This window comes from Sceloporus undulatus, chromosome 4, assembly GCF_019175285.1.
Source record: "Sceloporus undulatus isolate JIND9_A2432 ecotype Alabama chromosome 4, SceUnd_v1.1, whole genome shotgun sequence".
NCBI lineage: Eukaryota > Metazoa > Chordata > Lepidosauria > Squamata > Phrynosomatidae > Sceloporus > Sceloporus undulatus.
The window spans coordinates 47,532,397-47,554,423 of NC_056525.1; the positions used below are offsets into that span (position 1 = coordinate 47,532,397).

General features: G+C 42.1%; 1 protein-coding gene across 3 annotated transcripts in view; it reads left to right on the plus strand.

Annotated features, from left to right (window-relative positions):
• The first annotated feature begins 839 nt into the window (after window positions 1-839).
• Window positions 840-22,027, plus strand: part of NGF (nerve growth factor) — an 84,908-nt gene continuing 63,720 nt past the window's right edge. The window contains exon 1 of one of the 3 annotated variants that reach the window (XM_042463918.1): window positions 840-1,129. The gene's annotated coding sequence lies outside the window, so the exon portion shown is untranslated. Of the gene's footprint in view, window positions 1,130-7,890; window positions 8,019-22,027 lie in introns of those variants that run through there. The other 2 variants (XM_042463916.1, XM_042463917.1) reach the window with 2 other exon arrangements.

Below are 22,027 nucleotides of genomic sequence, written 5' to 3' on the forward strand. Positions count from 1 at the left end.
CCCAAGGCCTCACCGGGCCGCATTCAGCCCATGGGCCGCAGGTTGCCTACCCCTGGTCTAGATCAAGAGAAGTAATAGTGTCACTCTATTCTGCTTTGGTCAGGGCACACCTGGAATACTGTGTCCAGTTCCCTCCTCAATATGACATCCCTGCAAGTATTTAAACAGGGCGATCATATCACCCCTTAACCTTCTCTTCTCCAGGCTAAACATACCCAGCTCCATAAGGCATTCCTCATAGGGCATGGTTTCCAGGCCCTTCACCATTTTAGTGGCCCTCCTTTGGACACAGGGCTCCAGTTTCTCAATGTCCTTTTTGAATTGTGGTGCCCAGAACTGGACACAATATTCCAGGTGAAAGGCCTGACCAGAGCAGAATAAAGAGGCACTATGACTTCCCTTGATCTAGACACTATATGTTTTACTGATCCAGCCTAGAATCGCGTTGGCCTTTTTAGCTGCCACATCACAGTGTTGACTCACGTTCAACTTGTGGTCTAATGCTGGCGAAACGTCAAGAACCAACTCTTCCAGAGCATATAACCCTGAAAGCCCCTCCTGTTTGCCTTCCTCCCCCCACGTCCCTCATTGCTGGGGGGGGGAGACTCGCGTGCGCCGCCTCTCTCCAGCCCCCTCCCGACCAGGGAAGCCCTCGAGGCGGCTTGTGTTGCCTTGCCTGCTGAGTTCTTTCCCTTCAGCCGCCGCAAAGAGCTGGGCGCGTGGCCCGGAGGAGAGTCGGATTCCGGCATTGGCCAAAGGAAGGAGGGCTGGCCTCCCCTGGGGCCACATTTGCACTCAGCCGAGAGTCAAGTGAGGGAGAGCCCCTCGGGGGGACTGCTTTCCAGGCGAGTCTGCGCAAGGGTTGGGGAAGGCGCTGGGACTGGAGCAGGAGCAGCAGCCGCAGCCAGGGCCCAGCAGCAGCAGCAGCAGCAGCAGCAACAGCAGGAGGAGAAGTCCCTTGGTGGCTGGGTCAGGCAGTGGGTCAGGCAGCCAGGGCTGGAGGGCAGCGCGAAGTGGATGGCAAGCCACGCGGGGACTCCGGGCAGGAGAGCCTCCTCCAACAACAACGCAACCCACAACAGCAGCAGCAGCAGCTCCTAGGGGGACTCTCGCCACCTGCCCACCTGAGGTGAGTTTTCCAAGTGGGAAAGGGCGGCTGGGTTAGAACTCGCCATTCGACCCTAGCATGGAGCACGAGGGCTCCACTTATTATTACTACTGTACTTCCAATGTTGTTGTTGTTTTATATCCCGCCTTTCTCCCAATATAGGCACTCAAGGCGGCGAACAAAACCAACACTACTTTTTTCCCTCCTAGTTTGGACCTTCACAGCAGCTAGCAAACCCCAAGGCTGCCTCCACACTGGAGAAGTAACCGCTTTAAAGTCTTTTTCTGGCTCTTTGCAATGGAATTCTGGGAGCTGAATGGAATTCCAACTCCCAGAATTCCATAGCAAAGAGCCAGACAACAAGTTAAAGCGGAGCCGAACCGAGTTACTTCTCCAGTGTGGAGGCAGCCTACAATTAGTGTGAAACTCGACGCCTAAATAGGTGACTTTTTCTGCTGGGAATCGGAGTTTTAAAAAAGCAGCTCTCCTCCCCTTTGCGCTCTTTCAGGCTGCATTTCTTGAAGTCTCTCTTTCGCTCACCTTCCCCCCAAATTCCTGCAGCTATGAACTCCTCACTACTGTCAGTTTACACTTTACAGGGACAGGATGGAAACGGAGGGTGTCCATTGGTTTATGTTTTGCGATGAAGCTATGTGTCTGTTGTTGTTGTTGTTTTCCAAGCCAGACAGTAGAGGGGAAAACTGGGGGGGGGGGGGATGAGAAGGGTTGTTGTTGTTTTGTTGTTGTTGTCGTTGATTGCAGGTTGTTGAAAGTTTGAGGGATCCTTTCTTCTTCCGCTGAGCTTCCTGTATTTTCTCAGGAAATTTTGGGAGAAATGTAGATGAGAGTGTGCTCACTTGTGACATTTTGGGCCAAAATGGTTGCAACTTGGGACGTTTTCAGAAAGTGTACAAGTGGAAAACCTTTTTGTGGGAGAAACTAGGGCTCAGCATAGGTTATCCAATGTGCACTGCTTTAAAATAATCTCATCCCTCTGCTTCTGAAGTAACTAAACTGTTTGAGGCCTTGGTTGCTAGCTTTTGTCAAGAGATTATTTCTCAAACGCCTCCTGACAGCTTCAATTGTGCCGATGACTTAAAGCCACCTGGTTCCAGCCCTGTATATAGAGTTGTTTCGTCAACAGTTTCATAATTAAACGATTCAACGGTGATGACATGTCTGGGTCATTGTGCAGATCTGTACTGTACTATAGCAAAATGATATCCATATGGTTATGGCCCATGGAGGTATTATTGGAAAGATCGCCTTAGAACAGGATTTCTGCCTCACCTCCATGACAAACCGGACCATAAAGGCCAAAGGCCAGAGAAGCTAGATGAAGCACATGCTTAGGCCAAGTGGATTGGGACCTTAATGTCAAGTTTCAGAATCACGGTTTAACAATCCCAGAAACATCTGGAGACATTGCTCAGCAGCACAGTCACTTTCAAAAGAGTCTGTGGAATTGGGATAATTCAGCAACTTGAGAAATGCAGAGAACTTGCCCTAAAGGGACAGAATCTGTTTCATGGTAGAAGTCATGATGGACGGTAGCTCATTACTCTCTCCAGGCGCTGGATCCACTCAGAGTTCACAGCTTTGCTGCTGCTTCTGGGTGAATTGTTTTCAGATTCATTTAAAAGATGTGCAGGGAGTGCGAGGATTTTTCTTTGCCCTGGAAAAGTTCTGTTATGACAGTGGCAGTCCTAGCTCCAAAAAATCAGTATTTCTTATTCACTGCAAGTTGTCAGAGTTTCGATTCAGAAAATCCAGCCTGTTTCTATGTGGATGGTGCCTATTCCTTTACAGACAGACACGAGGGGACACCTTAGGCTAGTCTAAATATGAAGTCTCAGGTTAAGAGGATGTTAGTTAGTAATCATTCAGTACACATCAATGTCTTCCAAAGCAGGCATTTTCTTTCAAGATTCCTGTACAGTTTCATTATTCTCAGTTTAAAGGATAAGATGCACTGTCTTACCAGCACTAGCACAGTTTTTCTCCTACACAATTACGATTATGTTGAAATTGTGGGGGGAAATGTTGTTTAAATGTCATCACACAGTGAAGTAATTTGAAACGGATTCTGTCACGTCAGTGGTCCAATCTTTGGGAGGTGAGGATGGAGCTTCTCTCCCAGAGTCCCAGACCATCACTTTCAGTTTTTCTATTCATTTTTTAAAAGTCTATCATGCCATTTAAAGCAATGGTGACCTCTGCTGGCAATTCCCATCTAACAAATACATGCCGAGTGCAGTAATCTGACAAACATGAGTTGTTTGTGATTGATTTAATAATCTCCATTAAAGCAAGTTACAAAATGCACAGCAAACATACACAGAAATAAGTTTCATTGACATTATGAAGGTTTCCTTCTGAATAAACACACATATAGATTCTCACTCAACATGTATTTGTCACTTTTGTATTAAACTGGATTCTATATAGTACCATTTTGTTTTGTTTTATGTTGTCTAGCAGAAACGCTTGTGATCCCAGAGCCAGGAAAACCCACAGAAAACCTTCTGATTCTGTCAGTAAAGTGGAGGATTAATTTTAATAATACAACAGAATTTCAGGATGAGGAGATTGCTCCACATATCTGGCATTTAAGATGAAAACAGTTGACTTTGTTATAGGTTAAACATTAAATAGTTCTTTGTCTGGAATTGATTCACCTATAGAAAGACAGGAAGAGCTTGGACTTTGGGGCTTCCCCCGCCTTTCTCTGATTACAAGGAGACATAAGAGATAGACAGTTATGTGGCATGTCAAAGAAAAAAGAGAGACCTTACACTTATGTGTGTATGCAGCTGCTTTGAAGTTAATGATGCTTACCCAGTTGAACCATGCTTTGCTTTCATCCACCTGAACAACTGGAATGTTAGTGGAAATAGGAGAGCACCAATAAGATTCTAAATGCTGGCCCATAGAAGTGGTACACAGCCAAAATAGCAAGAACTTTTACCACAGCAACAAACTGGAGAGCATATCGAAGACCTCTTCACCAAAATTACTTATATCCACTGTTGGCTAAGAATGTGAGATTCCATTTAACCAAGACCAAACAAATCCAACAAGAGCCAATAAGCTATGAAACATATTTGTCAAGAACTTGTCGAATGTCAGCTTTACTAGTGCTGAATTGCTAAACTGAAAGCAGTTGATTAAAATGTAGAAAAGAGTGAGTACCTAAAACAGAAATTTCAACAATTCTGATTTTTTCCCCCCATGCAACAATCACTCAGGGGGACTCTGCTGCCTGCCCTGTGTGCTTGTCCCACATCCCATCTCTGTTTAAATTAGCAGGATCCTTACAGACATCAGTGTTCCATTCTTCTGGGGTTATAAAAATTTTATGATTAGCCGTAGATGTAATGGAAAATGATGATTTTACATCACAAAAGAACACCATAGTGCCTCTTGAGCTGGCATTCTCCTCTCCCTTTTTATGGAAACCAAGGTTTTCATTACACTCATCTCTCCACATTTGCTGCTTTGACTTCTTTGGGTTTGATTATTCAAGATTTTATGAACAGGTTCTCTTTAGGAATATCTAGGTCCTCCAGCACAACATTATGGTCAACTCCAAAAGACACACTGAAGAACCTAGAGATTCCTAGAGAGAATGCTCCACTAGGCTTTTGTAGCTCCTCCAGTGCAATTCTGTGGTCAGTGTCTGGCAGATGTTGACCATAGAGTTGCACTGGAGGACCTAGAGATTCCTAGAGAGGTGTTCTCTCTGATAAAATCACAGTGTTTTTGTTATTTGTGGTTTTTTCCATATTCACAGGGGTCCTGTGCTCCTAACCCCAGCAAATGTGGAAGGACAAGTGTATATCCAAATAAAGAAGACTGTTATTTGTTCTAAGCATAATTTGAACAAGCCAGTATCAAACTGCAGTTGCAGATCTTGGCTTATTTGAACAGATTACATTAACTAAACTGCTTATAGAGTTGGTACTCCATATCCATGGATTCTGCATCCATGGATTCAGTCATCCTCACTTGAAAATATTCCCTCCCCAAAAATCCTTCAAAAAACAACCCTTGAATTTGCCATTTTATATGAGGGACACCATTCTACTATGCTACAGTATATAATGGGACATGAATATCCATGGATTTTGGTATCCATAGGGGGCCCTGAAACAAAATCTCCACAGATACCAATGGCCCATTGTATTTGGATGTAATGGGAAACTATCATTAATTGAAAAGACTTAACTGGAAAATATAAATCTTCCTATCATGCCTGAAGGGGGATAATTTACATTTTTGAGTTTTGCTGCAGCATGTTGGTATTAAAGTAAACCTTAAACCTTCATTATGTCTTAATCATACTTATACCTGGAATCAGTCTTAGTGATGAGAAAAATGGACTTCAGCTTTTAGCAATGATGCATCTTCTTTAGGCAACCTTTTTTGTGCTGAAGTTTTCTTAGAAATGTATGTACTATATTGCTAATTCATTGTTGTTAACAATCCTGCTTTACAGTTCTTTTGGATGTGACTGACTATCCTTTCATATCAGGAACTGAATGCTATTACTTGTTTATCCAAATTATTATGCACTATGTGCTTCAAAATAGGAGGGTGAACTCTGAGGTTCTATACATGCGTTTTAATACCAGAGAATTAACTTTTAAAATCTAATTAATCTTCCTCAATTTAGTACCTTTCAAATATAAGAGACTACAACTCTTAAATTCCCAATTCAGCATGGCTTTAGAAATTTGGGAGCTGAAGTCTGAAACATATAGAAGGCACCAAGTTGAAAATGTTGAGTATTAAACAGGAATATTACAATGACAAGTTCTAGAAATTCATCAACCTCAATCATCTGTCTTTATTTATTAATTTAATGAATTTTTAGTTACCCTTTTTAGCTTTTATACTCTACCTTTCTAAAAAGATTTGGGCAGCAGGGTAGAGGGGGACACACCCAAGAAAAAAATCAGTGAAAGCAATGACAGTCTTGAAAAAGAGTTTCATTGCAGGAGTTTTCAAAGTGTTAGTCCTGTCAGTCTTTTGCAGCAAAAATTTCCTGGGACACCTTAAAGACTAACACATTTCTAATAGGATTAGCTATTGTGGAATGTAACCCATATCATCAGATGCATGACACATAATCCAGAATTTCCAGGATCCCATCTTTACATCTGTTTCTTTTTTGTAGTAGTTTTATAGAGAGTGAGGTCAAAGGAAGTTAAACTGAAAAGACACTGAAAGTGACAATGAAAATTAACACTGGCCAGTCACAAAATCTGCTGATACCACAATAAAAGCATCAATTTATTATTTATTTATTTCATTTTTATGCTGCCTTTCTCTTAAAAAGGGACCCAATGCGGCCCAAGTTTTACGACAAGAGACTAGTCACAGTAGCCAATATTCTGCATATGGAGATATAGCATAATGTTCTACCCAGGCAACTATGCCAATTTCCCCTTCTATGGAGCTCATCTGATTTCTGTGGTACCCCTTCCATGGCCATTTAGTGGCTGGAAGAGAGCACCAAGAGTAGAGAAGCATCTGGCTGTGTGTCTGTAGGCAGATGCATAATGGCAATGTCATCCTCCAGGACTTTTTGAGGATCTTCCAGGAGGTCCTGGAGGATGACTTCATCATTGTGTCTGGTTATAGGCACATAGCCAGCCACATCTCCATTGCCTCCTCTTCGAAATGGCCATTAAATGGAGGGAATCTCACCATGAAACAGATAGGTATTGAGGTACTTGAGGCCTTTTACATGAGGGAGACAGTGAATTCCTCCCTCCATAGTGGCCCAAAGAAGACATGTGCTAGTATTATGCTGTCAATAAAAGAATGCCAACATCTCTTGTTAATAACCCAAACCCTAATCCTAGATCATTTTCCAAGATGTATTCACCTTCTTTTTGTTGTTGTTGGAACTTTAGCTGGAAAGTATTAACATCACTTCCAAAAGATTCAGAAATACTTCAAAGCGTTTTATGGGAAACTGTATGGATTAATGTAATGTTCTTCTGTCTCCTGGACCAAAACGGTTGAGAAGAAATTCTTTACAATGGTAATACAGTATTTCCCTTACTTAATGGAGGCAAATTAGCATTGGTTTCTTCTCATTATGGATGAAAAACAGAGAGCAGATTTAAGTAGTTCAGTCTCTACTAGAACAACAGCAGAACCAGTACAGATGTTCTGCTTTGTTGTACTTGTAGTGTGTGTGTGTGTGTGTGTGTGTGTGTGTGTGTGTGTGTTGCTAGAGATGTGAAAACCTATTAATCTAATTTGATTGCATTTCTCAGAATGCCACCAGCAATTTTGTCCCATCACAATAATAGAATACTTTTTAAAAATGCATGTATGTATGCTTTCAGGGACGTAGCCAAAGGGGGGGGTCCTTGGGGTCCGGACCCCCCTTCCGTTAGATAAAATGAATGGTGTGTGCTGCCACGCCGCTGCACCCAGGCCCCATTATAATGGTGGCACTTAGTCTGCCCCCCCTTCCCAAAATCTTCACTACATCCCTGATGCTTTTTATTAATTGACAGTTTTATTTATGTGTTTTTCCATGTCAACTAAATCAGGTTTGTTTACATTTTGCAAACATGAAAAATTTTTACTCATGTATATTGATTTCGCCAAAATTCATTACAAATATTGAAACTATAAGGATTCCAAAGTAAGATACTTAATTGCGTTACCAGGATCATTTTAGTAGATGCAAAAGATGCAAAATGGATAAGTAGGGAAAAGTGAATCCAACTATTTTTTTCCTATCTCCAGTTCCTGTTGAGTGGGTGTTCCTCTCCCACTTCTTACACTAGCAAATGATTCTACTGCCAGTAGCTTGTCCAGACAATGCCATCTGCTACCAAAATGACCTGATTTAAACAAGATACTTCTTATATATCATGCTGCACAGGTAAGTTTTTCTTCATGGTTATTTTGGGCCTATGATTCCATTAGACTCAATAGGATCTACTTCCAAGTGCTCATGCGTGGTATGAAGCTGTATACTTAGCTGTCCCTACCCCCACCTCCCAGTTTTTCTTGGATACAGAGCCTTAAGAAGGTCTAAGAAGAAGATTTTCACCCAAGTCAGATTGCCTATAAGGCATTAGAGTTTTAAATATTATAATATTGTCATCAGTTTTCATGCCTTGATATGGGAAAGTCACAATATTAAGATGCTTTTTGCAGTCATACATTATTAGTTTCAAGAGTCAGAAAATTCACCTGTTTATCAGTAAAACTGTTCAGGTTTTGGTCATCTTGACCTATAACTTGTATTATGTTTGTTAGCCTAGTAGGTTTTTCCATACTTTTATTGATTTAATAACTGTGGGTGTGTTTGTGTGTGTAATTTCAGGTTGCCTGATGATTTATGTGACCCCATGAATTCTATAGTTTTAGTAAGGAATACTCACAGCTAAGCTGCCATTGCCTTCTCTGTAATACAGCCTCTGGCACTTGGTATTCCTTGGCAATTTCCCATGCAAGTACTAACTAACCCTAACATTGCTTAGCTTCCAATATCAAACAGGAGCTGTTGCCTTCAGGGTATTTAGATGTCAACAAATTTGGTACAATATACAAATACTGAAGTCATTTATTTAAATGATTGCGCTTCTAGATTGTGCAATGTATTACTGGAATATTAGTACTCTGTATTTGATATGTTTCAGGATTAAATATAGAGAAGATTAGTGTCCTTTCCTCTGGAAAGTGAAATGAAAGGCATAAGTTGGCAACTGTATATGTTCAGTTACAAGCAATGATTAATTATACAGTGACAAAATTTACATCTTTTCCTGACAATAAAGAAAGAGAGGCATCAAATATCTGGAATTATTTTACTTGTACCAGGCAAAATCAATAGGAGTTTTGAGAGATCTCAGATATACAAGTATGTGAAATGCATAGAAGGTCAATCCCTGCACTTCTACTTCAAGATCCTTTCTGCTTGAGTAAAAAAAAAGCGATAGTGAAGTAAAGTGGACAAAAGAACATTGTTATTTTCATAGAACTATATAAGGTTTAAACTTGAGCACATGATGTGTAGAAGCAGGTTGGCAGATTATTTGTAAACATGTTTGCATATGAGTGCACTGTTTTATTAAAATAAAAATGCTTGGGATCTGGGTCCAATGCAAATGAGCCTCTGTGGCCTAGAAATGTGTTTTGGCTTTGAAGTATCTTAACGTATGACTTGAAATTATAAATGTAATAAGCTTAAAGGCAGGTAATACTATATTAATATCCCAGCTGCTACAATAATTACAAATTATTTGCTTTATGTTTCATAATGAGACATAAATAAAATTTGTGTAGAACTGAAGTATGTATTGGCTTGAAGCTCATTGGCCTATGCAGGCATCTGGCTCCTGTGAGTGGCTTAGAATGTGCAAAAAAATTATTCTCTCTTTATGAATTATGTGACTTCTGTGTTTTCAAAATGTATATCAGATTGCAACAGTATCTTGAAGCTGAAGGCAGCATTACATAAAGGTAAAGGTAAAGGTTTCACCTTTGACGTGATTATCTAGTCGTATCCAACTGTAGGGAGCAGTGCTAATCTCTGTTATTAAGCTGAACAGCCAGGGTTGTCAAAAAATGACTCCATGGTCATGTGACCAGCATGACTAAATGCCAAAGCACATGGAATGCTGTTACCTTCCCATCAAAGTGGTACCTCTTTATCTGCTTTCATTTTTATATGCTTTTGAACTGCTAGGTTGGCAGAATCTGGGACTAGTGACAGGAGCTCACTCCGTCATGCAGCACTTGGGTTTTGAACTGCCGATCTTCCAACCTGTGGCCATCAGGGTCAGCGCCCTAATCACTAAGCTACCACTTTACATACTACCTTTTAAAATGAATTACATTGTAAAGCTGAAGCTGACCTTGTAGGCTAGTCTTCTGCAATCTATTGCCCTCTAAAGAGTTTAAGCTCTCATCTGCCCTGGTTAACAGGACCAAAGGTGAGAGATCATGGGAGCTGAACCCCAAACTTTCAGGGATACCATATTGGAAAGAACTGTTTTATTCATCTAGTCCAGCCTACTATTTGATTACCCAGAATTGAAGCATTGCCAGCAGACAGCTACCTTCTATTTCTTCCTTTCTCAACCTCTCCGACTATTTAGATGTTTCTCCTAATGAAATGAAATCTTTTATCTCAATGGCCATTAGTCCTGCCCTCTAATGTAGCAGACAAATTGTTTGTCCCTTCTCTAGAAGCTGTTGGGAACTGCAGTTCAACAACATATAGAGGGATGCATGATTCAGAAAATAGGACTGGCTACAAAATTGAATATTTTTACTTTATAACCTTCCTTGACTTGGAAAGTTCTGAATTGAGGATATCAGCACATTTAGACCTTTAAAAACTTGCTCTTTGTTATGAACCCCTTCATTACTAAGGCTTTGCATATTTACTTCCAGGAGAAAATGATTACACAGATAGTGGTGACTGTTTAACATAGTGATTCTCAGTTTTTGGTCCTTCAAATGTTTTGTACTTCAGTAAATCAGTGTTTATGTTTATAATCTTTCCCTATTAATCTGGATTCAGTTGTAGACTTACAATGCAGTCTTAATTAGACAATATGGCCCACAGGGGACATCTGAATAGATGGTAGGCCAGCTGGAGCTGTGCTGAATCCAAACCCTTCCAAGCCTAGAAATACCAGAAATTACCTAGGACTACCCTCATCCTGACATAGGTTTGTGCCAACTTTGGGATTTTGTGTCTCAGTTGGAGGCAGTTTGGATAAAGCATAACTCAGCTCCTCCGTCCCTCTAGTTTTCTCCTGCCACCTTTTTGGCTCTTCTGCTGGCAGATTTTAGCAACCTGAGCCATTCTATTAGCAGATTCCTTTGTCAGCAGCCTTCTGAGATGAACTGGCGATAGAGAGTTCTTCTAGCAGAAGTACATTTTGGCTGGCAGAGCATGATTGTGCCAATTCTTAACATGCTAATGCCAGCATCTTTACACTGCCTGGTGAAGTAGTCCAATGAGCTTCAAGCCAGTACATACTTCAGTTCTTATTAGGTAAGAAATAATGCTGGTTTTCAAGAATTTTTAATATGCATATCCTCCTGGACTATAGTGCCAGAAAATCTGAAGCTGAATCTTAGTGCTTCTATAACTATTTTTTTTCCATTAATGTTAAGTACATGACAATTTAAACAAATAGGAGACATCACTGAGATTAATTTGAAATATCTTTAATTTTAGATCCTATTGGTGAATTTTTTTGGTGGGGGGAGCTGTCCATTTTGGGATAAATATAGCAAAGCAATAGCACACTCGACTCATGTTGGAATATTTGCAGCTAAGATGTATGTATGTATGTATGTATGTATGTATGTAATACTGTTATTCTTTTTCTTTTTTGTGGTTTTTGTACTGTTTTTGTTCCTGTGTATTGACCACACCATGGAAAAAATGAAAAATTCACCTACTCAATGGCTTTTTGTATGACTGCCGCTAATGACACAGGACCAGAGCCAGTTAATAAAGTGGCATCCCTGATTATGATCTGAGTGATGGCGGTGGGATAATCATCCCACAGAAACAAGGGGAGAATCCCTCCACCACTGGGACCATAGCATTCTAGTGCTATACACAGGTTGAATATCCCTTATCCAAAATGCTTGGGACCAGAAGTGTTTTGGATTTTGGATTTGTTTGGATTTTGGAATATTGGATTAACATAGTGAAATATTTTGGAGATAGATGGGACCCAAGTCTAAACATGAAATTCATTTGTGTTTCATAAGCACCTTATGAAGAGCCCTGGTGGTGCAGTGGTTAAATGCCTGTACTGCAGCAACTCACTCAAAACCATAACATTGTGAGCTCAATCCTAGCCAAGGGGGCTCAAGCTTGACTCAGGCTTGCATCCTTCCAAGGTTGCTAAAATGAGTACCCAGATTGTTGGAGGCAATTAGCTTACAGTTGTAAACTGCTTAGACACTGCTCTGTCAGTATGAAGGGATATATAAATGAAGCTGTTTGTTTGTTTTGTTTGTTTGTTTGTTTTGTTTATACACAGAGCCTGCAGGTAATTTTATAAATAATTTTTTTAAATAATTTTGTGCATGAAACAAAGTGTATTTACATTGAACCATGAGAAATCAAAGGTGCCAGTATCTCAGCCACTCAAGTAGACAATTTTGGATTTTGGAGTATTTCGAATTTCTGGGTAAGGGATATTCAACCTATAGTGCATTTGACTGAAATGTATAAATTGAAGAGAACTATTTTCCATGCTTAAAGGTTCCCCCCCCCCCGGCTTTTTTTCTTTATATGCTTAATGACAAGGGGAATTAACTAAAAAACGAATGGCACACATAGAATCTCTTGTGTCATTGAATCTGTGGATCTCCCCCAGGTTTCAGTCCAATTTTTCAAAGGGATGTCAAAGATGCTGAACCATATGCCAAAATTGGTTTAGGATCTTGGGGGTGAAACACACAAGCCAAATAAAGCAGTTTCAAACCACTTTAAAGGCAGGGTGTTTAGATGACACATGCCTCCAAAACGGTTGGAAACTGGATTGAAGCTGCATTCCAGAGCTAAAAACCATAGCAAAAACAATGTGAGATGTTCTAATTTAGCAGGAAAAATGCACAACTTTGTGCCTGCATATAAACGCTTCACTACCAGAGTGGTTCTGAAGAAGTGATCTATCCTAACCCCAACCCTAAGGCTGCATATAAATGCACTAGTGAACATTTTAAAAGGATGAAGCCAGTTTACCCAGGCAGTCAGGGCAGCAATGTGAAAAAGTGAACGTGTGACACCTTTTACACAATTGTAATTACAACATACACAAACCAGAGAGTTCAAGAGAGGGCATAATAATAAATAAATAAAAGTTTTATTTATATACCGCCCTTCCATAGATCAGGGCGGTTTACATCAAGATAAAATACAAAATATATCAATACATTAAAATACAATACAATACAGTAAACCAACAACAATATAAAACCCCCGTTAGCCCGTCCGCTTTGCCACAGGAGAGGAAGGGAGGCCCACTGGACTTTTAGTCGGGGAATGCACGATGGAAGAGAAAGGTTTTCAAATCCTTTCTAAATTGGGCCAGGGAGGTAATCGAGCGGAGCTCTATGGGCAGCGTGTTCCAAAGGGCCGGGGCGGCGATGGAGAATGTCCTCCTCGTAGTGGAGGACAGCCTAGCCCCTGGCACCCTAAGGAGTTGCTGCCCAGATGTTCTGAGGGTGCGGGACGGAATATACAGGGAGAGGCGGTCCTTCAGGTATCCTGGGCCCAAGCCATTTAGGGCTTTATAGGTCATTACCAACACCTTATATTGTGCCCGGAAGCGAATAGGCAGCCAGTGCAGGTCTTTAAGCACCGGTGTGATATGGCTGGCCCTGGAGGTTCCAGTGACCAGCCTGGCTGCCATATTCTGTACCATTTGCAGCTTCCGGGTTTGGTATAAGGGTTGCCTCATGTAGAGTGCGTTGCAGAAATCCAATCTCGAGGTTACCAGAGCATGTACTACCATTTCAAGGTCCCTCTGGGCCAGGTATGGGCGCAGCTGGCGAATAAGCCGAAGCTGATAACAGGCGCTCTTGACCGCCACATTCACCTGAGCAGTCAGGTGAAGCGACGAGTCAAGAAGCACCCCCAGACTGCGCACAGAGTCCTTCACAGGGAGCGTGACCCCGTTCAGGACAGGTGGAACTACCGCCATTCCTGGACCAGGGGAACCTATCACAAGTACCTCCGTTTTCTCTGGATTCAATTTGAGTCGGTTTTCCCTCATCCAGCCCATTACTGACTCCAGGCACGCCACGAGAGGAGAGACGCCATCCTCAGTCACTGCATCAGTCGGAGACATAGAGAAAATTATTTGGGTGTCATCAGCGTACTGATAACCCCGCGCCCCATGTCTCCGGATGATCTCTCCCAGCGGTTTCATGTAAATGTTAAATAGCATGGGAGACAGAATGGCTCCTTGAGGGACCCCAGTTTTAAGGGCCCTCTCATTGGAGCACACGTCTCCCAGCTGCACCATCTGGGACCTCCCGGAGAGGTAGGACCGGAACCACTGGAGCACAGTGCCCCCGATTCCCACCTCTGCCAGGCGCCCCAGAAGGATACCATGGTCTATGGTATCGAAAGCCGCTGAGATGTCCAAGAGCACCAACAGGGACACGCTTCCCCTGTCGATGCCCAGACGGAGATCATTGACCAAGGCGACCATGGGCGTCTCAACCCCGTAGCCCGCCCGAAAGCCAGTTTCAAATGGGTCCAGATAATCCGTTTCATCCAAGACCGCCTGAAGCTGTATCGCAACCGCCCTCTCGATCACCTTCCCCAAAAATGGCAGCAGCGAAACTGGCCGATAATTATTATGTACCAGGGGGTCAAGGGAAGGCTTTTTTAATATAGGTTTTACAATGGCCAATTTTAATTCTGATGGAAATTCCCCTTCCTTCAAAGATGTATTGATGATCCGGCGTAACAATAAAGTTACCGCCGGTCCCCCCTGGGCCGCTAGCCACGAGGGACAGGGATTGAGAGAGCAGGTTGTCTTCCGAACACTTCCGAGGATCTTGTCCACATCATCGGTACTTACCAACTCAAACTGATCCAGTTTAATGGAGTCCACGGAGGCTCTGGACGCCTCTACCCTAGGTTCTGCTTGAATGTCGGCGTTAAGACCTTCGCTTATCCGAGAGGTTTTATCCACGAAAAAGTCGTTAAATTGGTCACAGCAGGCCTTAGAAGGTTCAAGGATCTGGTTCAGGGCGGGAGGGAGCTGAGTTAGCTCCCTGACCACCCTGAACAACTCTGCTGGACGCGATTCCGCGGACGCGACACGAGCACCATAGAACGAATTCTTAGCTGCTCGTATCGCCTCTCCGTAGTCCTCTAACAGTTGGTCTAGGAGAGCCTTGTCGTCTAAGCGAAGGTGTTTCCGCCAACGGTACTCTAGCCGTCGCAGTTCCCGCTTCCTGGCCCGGAGATCTTCCGTATACCAGGGCTTACGTTTGGAAGCGGGCCTGAGAGGGTGCTTGGGAGCGATACTGTGTATAGCCCTAGAAAGACCGGTATTCCAGATACCGGTGAGGGCATCAACAGAATCGCCATCACTTCCAACCATGTGTCCCTCTAAAGCTTCCTGGAACCTTTTGGGTTCCATCAGCCTTCGAGGGTGGACCATCCTAACTGGTCCGCCACCCCCGGGGGGGATCTGGGTAGAGACCTTGATTTTAGCCTCCACCAGGAAATGATCCGTCCATGACAGGGGGGAAATATTGGATATTTCCACCCACGGATTTTCCGCATCCAAACAGAAGACCAAATCGAGATGTGGTTCCTGGTGAGGGACAAGGTGTTCCTATGTATCAAGGCCACACCCCCCCCCGCCCACCTAACCTGGGCTGGTCCTTCACCGAGAACCCGTCAGGCAGGGCCTGAGCCCACACAGCATCTCCTTCAGGCCCAAGCCAGGTCTCGGTAATGCAAGCCAGGTCACACTCACTGTCCTCCAACAGGTCGTGGAGGATGTGGGTCTTGTTGTTGATTGACCTGGCATTGCACAGGAGCAGTGACAGGGTTTGTGGCACGGTTGGAGTGACCCTCAGGTCCCTTAGGTTGGGAGGGGGACAGGAAGGGGAGATAGATATGATGCATCGATCTCTCCTTCCCCTGGAACGCAAGTCCCTTCTCCCACCGCCATACCTCCCCCTGCCCCACACTACCTCAATGAGAGCTCCGCTCGTAGTGATGTTATCCCTTTCCTCCCCAGCCCATGCATCCCCCACATCCATAACCTCCCCCCCCCCCCCTCTGCGACAACTTAAAGAGCAGAGGTTAGCCACCCCAGGCATCCTCTGCTCTAAAGGCTAACCCACAGCCTCTCTAACCCGGCAAAAGCTGCGCAACTGCGCAGTTGCGCAGCAGTGCTCCTTCAGTCTGTGGGCGGCTCTCCCGGGGCGGTGCGCATATGCGCACCTCCGACACCCCGGGAGGAGGCCGCCCGGCAGAAGGCACGGCTCTGGCGGCGACGGTGGTCCGGCGAGGAGGCGGAGGGGGCATGGGGTGAAGAAATATAAATGCAGCAAGTGGTGAGGGGGCATTAGTGCTTTGCCAGTGTTTTACTAGGCACACCAGTGCTCCAGTGCCCTGTGGTGGATCGCCAGTGAGAGTGTGTGGCTGATCAAAGGAGCAGCCATCCAAAGGGATGGCATCTAGGCAGCAGTCAGTTGCCGGCAATGTTTTTGTGTGACAGTGCATATGCGCATAGTGGGGAGGCGACAAAAAAATTACCCAGCAGCATGGCTTGATACTGCACTGTGTGGTCAGGCCATGCGCATTCAGGCCACCTCGGGAGCAGCTGGTGTGTACTGCAGGATTTTGAACTACTTTTGGAAAAAATAAGTTCGAGATGCTTTTTCCTGTTCTGTCCCTTGGATAGTTCCTTTAAAATTCAAGCCCAAAACAGACTCACCACCCCACTGATCTGAGAGCCACTAGCTGCTGCTGCAAAAACCCTGTATAGGCAAAGTGAGGTCTTGGTTGTAGTGCCCAGGTTTCTGTGGATGACATCTTCAGAGTCTGGAGGGATATTTTGCTTAACAAACTGTTTCTAAAAACCTTTATGCTGATCTCCTTTTGTATTATCTACACATGCGTCTGCAAGCACTTTAAGAAACAAAGTGGAATCTTAAGAAGGAGAGAAATATTTGCTTCCCGGGAAACATTCTTTTTTCTTTCCCCAAGAGTTCTGAATTCATGGTATTAATAGACTTTATAGGAAAGAGGGGCCATTGGCTAGTAGCCATATCAGACCCCATAAAATCACAATTTTCTACCATTGGGAACAGTAACAACATATGATTACACTTTCCAGTTTAGTCAGTTGACCCTACTTTGGGCAGTGATGAGGAGGATAAGAAGGATTAGGTAGAAAGGACACACAGAGAAGAATGTATTACAGTTAATGATTACCAGAATAATGACCGATTTTTATGTTCTGAAACCTTGCATTTTCAAAGCTAGTTGGAAAGGTTACAAATTTGCTTGGACAAGTTTCTTTTGTCAAAAATTCTTCAAATATATTTGAATAGATTCTTTAAAGCTGCAGGCAGAAATCATGTGGCCTTCCAGATATTTCCAAGATCTTCAATATGCTGGCTAGGGTTGCTGGGATCTACAGTCCAACAACATTATTTGCCACCCTGCTTTAAAGAAATATATAATGAAGATGATATTTCAAAAAATTATAGGTTTCTGCTCTTTTAGAAAGACTACATTTTCTAAACAATGTCTTTTTGTCTCGTTTACCTTCTTACTTTTTTTTACTTTTTACCCTCTTTGCCCACATATAAATACGAATTTCTCAGAAACAGAAACATAGAACTTTACTTAATTCATTACTGAGTGCAAAAACAAAGATTTCAAAGATTTCTCTCCATTAGGGTTGATTATAATTTTTTTTGCTTATTTTTTATTATTTTTCCCATTTGGAGATATTTTTGAGAAAATTTTGTTTTTGCATGAAGTACATTTGCAAAATACAATACTTTTATGTAAAGAAACCCACCAATAAGCCACTTTTTTGGCATTCTACCTCAGGACTAAAATATATATATCGTGCTGACAACTTTTGAATAGAGACCTGCTTATTTATCAAAGGGAAAATGTACATATTCTTTATAATGTTTGTGCTGCGTATAGATCCTATTGAAGCCAATAGCATTAAGTAAGCAGGTGACAGATTCCACAAGGCTGTCCTGATTGAGCTCTTCTTTTGTTGATAGATACATTTTTAAGTATCATAGACTGCTCTCATTTTCAGCAGAACAGGTTCAGGCATAGATGTAGGAATTCACCCAACAGCAGGTATGGTGATTTATTTGGCTGTGCTTTGGGGAATTTTCCTCTGTGTTGGTTAAATGTGACAACTGTTGTCAAAAATATAATTGCAGGTCTTGCCTCTAACACTGAAGTGCAATAAACATGCCTGTAAAATTTGCAGCCTGGCAGCAAGTCATTTATTTTATTTTATTTTTGAATAACTGTGTGTGTCAGGCACAGTGTGCTTTTAAAGCTGCTGTGCTTAAGGCTTATTTAACTTCCCTGGAAGGTGGTGACTGCTTGGGGAAAGTAATGAAAAGTTAGACTCCCTTTGACAGCTTTGACCCACGCAGAGGAAATTAGCTGGATTCATATTCCAATGAGAGGTTGATTACTGCTTTGCCAGTTTCATATTACAGGTTGAGTCTCCCTTATCCACAATGCTTGGGACCAGAAGTGTTTGGGATTTTTTTATTTTTTTTATTTTTTTGATTTTAGAATATTTGTATATACATAATGAGATAGCTTGGAGATGGAGCCGAAGTCTAAACATGAAATTCATTTGTGTTTTGTATACACATTATATGCATAACTTGAAGTTAATTTTATACATAACATATTTCATAATTTTGTGTATGAAACAAAGTTTGTGTACACTGAACCATCTGAAAGCAAAGGTGACACTATCTTAACCATACATGTGGACAATTTTGGATTTGGGCATATTTTAGATTTTGGAATTCCAGATAAGAGTTACTCATCTGAATATATGAAATGTATCTCCTTTTTAAGAGCTGGGTTTGTCGGTTTGTTTGGTATTCTAAAGTGTGGTTGTTAATGCTGAGCGGTTTGTTTTGTTTTGTTTTTACAGCTCTCTTCTGCAGTTTTTCCTTTCAGTGTAAAATTATGGCTCAGAATTGAAAGACTCAATTCTTAACAGGCTTGCTTCTTTCATTAATATTATGGGATTTATTCTCCATAGGGCCAGATGTAGTATTGTAAAGAACTATGTTTAGCACAATAGTGTTTTTTCTTTGTTTGGTTTGGTTTTTTTGCTTTTGCTATACCGTCATGTCAGCTGTTTAATGTTATATTCTTGTAAGCAATATATTAGAGAGTAAGTCCTATCTAACTCAGTGGAATTCATTATCTAGTAAACTTGCATAAGATCATAATGCAACAATATACAACTTGAACATATCCTTGAAACTTGTATGTTTGTTCCTTCAGGGAAATGTTGCTGGATATAAAGTTGTCAATATGATATGTTTCTTGAGGCACTTAGTACCCCTCCCTCAATGCATAGTGACAGTCATTTTTCTCCTTACATTAGCCAAAAGCTAGTCTAGCCTTTAAGTGCTATGGTTAATGATCCCATTGTTATTCCCTCACAGTGCTGCTGGGGGTCCTGATGGATAGCATTACTTTGGACCAAGATTAGATTGGGAATCCAGAAGCAACAAGTGGAAGTGGACAAAGGGCATGTGGCCTCAAAGCCATTTTAGAAGGACAAGGACCTATATGACAAAATAAAAAGTTGAAAACTTTTTTTGGGCAGGGGGTATCCCATGCAAAGCCTGGAAGTGAACTTGTAAATTGACTTCTGGTTTACTTTCTACTTTTGAAAAAAGTCTCTCCTGGGATGAAAAAGTCCTGTGGGGAAAAACTGGAGTTGAAGTGAGTTTCAAAGATCTTGTGGGGAGACAATGCAGCTCCCACCCTCTTGCAGTGTCATAGAGTTGAAGGGATTGTAAGGGCCATCTTTTCCAACCTTGTGTTATGCAGGAATGTAAAACTATAACACTCCCCAAACATGACCATCTACTTCCATTTAAAGACCTCAAATGAAGGAGAATTCACCACTCTCCAAGGTAATCTGTTCCACTGTTGAAAATTTCTTACTGCCAAGACGTACATCCCATTGCTTAGATAGAACTTTTTTGTTGCAATTGGTTCATGTTCTGATCTCTAGAACAACAGAAAACAAGCAAATGGGGGCTCATATTTGCCCACACTAAGACTTTTTGACGTGGGGTTGGGCCAGATCCATTAGATCCACATCCACTCTGCCTAGTCCCAGCTCTCTCGCAGCCTGGGGCTAATCGCCTGTGTTGTTCAAACAGAATGAAAGCCATGTGAAATACAGGCTTTTTGGCCTATGTGGACAGCCCCCATATGAGGTCTGACCAAAGAAGAATGGATGGGTAATATTACTTCACTCAGTCTGGAAATTATATATCTATTGAAATAGGCTAGGATTGCATTAGCTTTTTTAGTCACTGAATTACTACCTTTAGTTTGTAGTGCAGTACATTGCCCTCCCCTGCATAATGGGTGGTGTCATGTCCAAAGACTGAGTGAACATAGATGACTGTAACTATCAGTCTAAGTTGACAAAGTTGCTTGTGGTCCTCCTGCTCCCTTGCTTTTTGCAATTGATTGCAGCCTGTGATTACAAATTTTCATTTTTAACTAACTATCATGCTTGAAAATGTGAAACACAGGGGCTCGACAGACCACCCTGGAAGGGCAGGCTGGAGGCGCCCATTTTTGCCTCTGAGGGAATGCTGCAGGAACCAAACCACGCAGCATCACTCCGCACCAAAAAGAACCCACTAAAAGCAGGATCTTTTTGTCGTGGGCAGTGAACGCCATGAGTATGCCATTGCCGCACTGTGGCGCATTGATGATGCAAGGAGGGCAGCACGGCCTGTATCATCATGGCAGCCCCCATGTGGACAGGAGGCTGCCATGATGGCACTGCGGACGCATGCTAGGGTTTGGGAGCATGCAGTTGCTCTGTTCTCCCGAACTCTAATTTTGGCCCCATTATAATCTATATCTGTAATGTGATATTTAGTTAAGTCTTGAATTATCATATTTACTGGTGCACACAAATAAAACAAGATTTAAGAAAAATCCTTTCAGATTTGGGCATGAAATTGAATTCATTTGTGTGTAGAGGGAAATATCTTCACTTTAATATTTAGTAAAAAAATTTCAGACAACATGGAAATAAAAGTCTAGTTCTCTCAAAATGCCAGTGCTGCAGATGGTATAACAGCGAAAATCTGTTCCATTTTATATCACCTGTAACCATATAGAAAAATCCCCCCTAGCATCCTTAATTATAGAGAATGACAGAGGTAAACTGAAAAAAACAACCACTGTACTTGTTATAAGCAGAATGATGTATTTCTGTCAGCATTTGGAATGATAGGTTTTTTTTTAAAAAAAAAATAGTTCCCAATACTATTAGAAATAGGGGAAATTATTAATTAATTAATTATGTAGTGGGTATAATTAATTAATGTGCTGTCATTTATTTATTTATTTATTTAAGCAAGCAGAGAGTATATTAAATGACTGGTATCTCCACAGACAACTCTCGGAACGTTTTTGGCTCAATAATAAAAATCCAGGAATTAATAAAGATAAAATGGAACTTGACGAAATATTTTTTTGATAACAAAACAGGTCATATATCTAAATTTTATAAGTTATTGAACAAGAGGCAATTGGAACAGGAAACAATTAAACATACTATGCTGAAATGGTCCCTTGAGATTGGGAGATCTATAGAACTTGAAAAATGGGGAAAAACTTGGTACAGCGCACCTGCGCCATACACGGGCGTGCTTTATAATAATAATAATATGTTTTATTTATAAACCGCTATTCCAAATAGATCATAGCGGTGTACAAGAAAATTATATAACAGTACAAGAAAAATCTACAATTAAGATACACTGTATCTTCAGGCTAGCCCCTGATGTTGTTGGGCCAGCCTGTTCTCTCCCTCAACGGCTGAAAGATGACAGTTATGGAGGGAGGGCACTCTGTCTTCAAGCTAGCCCCTGATGACGTTGAGCCAGCCTGTTCTCTCCCTCAACGGCCGAAAGATGACAGCTATGGAGGGAGGGCACTCTGTCTTCAGGCCAGCCCCTGATGACGTTGGGCCAGCCTGTTCTCTCCCTCAACGGCCGAAAGATGACAGTCATGGAGGGAGGGCACTCTGTCTTCAGGCTAGCCCCTGATGACGTTGGGCCAGCCTGTTCTCTCCCTCAGCGGCCGAAAGATGACAGTTA